General features: G+C 40.0%; 1 pseudogene; it reads left to right on the forward strand.

Moving 5' to 3' along the window:
* On the forward strand, positions 1-1,393 carry LOC123233353 (annotated as a pseudogene).

Raw genomic sequence — 1,393 nt, forward strand, 5'->3', positions numbered from 1 at the left:
TTTTTTAAAAGTAGGCTTCAGAAATTAGATTAAAAATAAATAAGGCAAGCCAGAACATTTGTCCCCCCAGCCCCAGAGAAATCTCCATTGACCAGTCATGGAACATTCATCATCTTCTTTACCTTCTGAAGAAAACCCAAGTATTTCGGTCTTACGTATGATAGACATTTATGAAACAGAAACTGGGGGGAGGGGCATCCTGTCTCAAGATAATATCACTTTACTCAAATCAGTCCTGATGGAGGGAAATCTTGAAGACACAGTAGCTATAACAAATGAGCTAATTGAAAGAATTGAAAATGCCCATCTGAACATCGCACTAACAGGGGAGTCAGGCTCAGGGAAGTCCTCTTTCATCAATGCCTTCCGAGGGATTGGGCATGAAGATGATGATGCAGCTAGCACTGGGGTCGTGGAGACAACAACAAACATTTCTTCTTATGAACACCCTAAGTTTCCCAATGTAAAGTTTTGGGACCTGCCAGGCATTGGGACCCCTAATTTCCAATCAAAGAGTTATCTAGAACAAGTGAACTTCAGTGACTATGATTTCTTCTTCATCATTTCCTCATCAAGATTTCGAGACAATGATGCAAAACTTGCTCAGGAGATCAGACAGATGGGGAAGAAGTTTTACTTTGTTAGAACCAAGGTAGACAGTGATTTGGATAATGAAAGGAAGGCTAAGCCCAAGTCCTTCAACAGGGAGAATGTTCTGCAGCAGATATGAAAGAACTGCTCACAACATCTTCAGAAAGTAGGAATTGAGGAACCACAAGTCTTTTTAATTGACAACTTTAAATTAGAATCCTTCGACTTCCCTAAGCTGCAGGATATTTTGGGGAAAGAGCTTCCAGAGCACAAACGCCATGTCTTTTTGCTATCCCTACCCAATATTTCTGAAGATATAATTAACCAAAAGAAAACTACTCTTCAGGAGAAGATCTGGCTAAGGGCTTTGACATCTGTTCTTCAGCCCTTTTTCTCTTTGGTGGGAATGACTAGAGAGGACAATATTGCTCAATTGCAGAAGAATTTGAATGATTATCAAAGAGACTTTGGAGTAGATGATGCATCTCTCCTTAAGATCTCCAAGGAATCAAATAAGTCTGTAGAAGAGTTGAAGACCCTTATCAAGTCTCCACATCTGTTGACAGTTAAGAAGGATGAAGAGGTGAAGACCCTCATCAAGTCTCCACATCTGTTCACAGTTAAGAAAGATGAAAGCCTCATTGAGAAACTTTTGAAGTGTGCTGAGACATTTTGCTTAGCAACTCTAGAAGTACTTGTCACTGAACTCTACTACATAATGAGTTATTTCCTTGAGACAGTGGCTGATGATGCTAAAACTCTTCTCCGTGAGATATGGAAATGCCATGTTGAAGAACATTGA

Source organism: Gracilinanus agilis, chromosome 2 (genome assembly GCF_016433145.1).
Source record: "Gracilinanus agilis isolate LMUSP501 chromosome 2, AgileGrace, whole genome shotgun sequence".
Lineage (NCBI taxonomy): Eukaryota > Metazoa > Chordata > Mammalia > Didelphimorphia > Didelphidae > Gracilinanus > Gracilinanus agilis.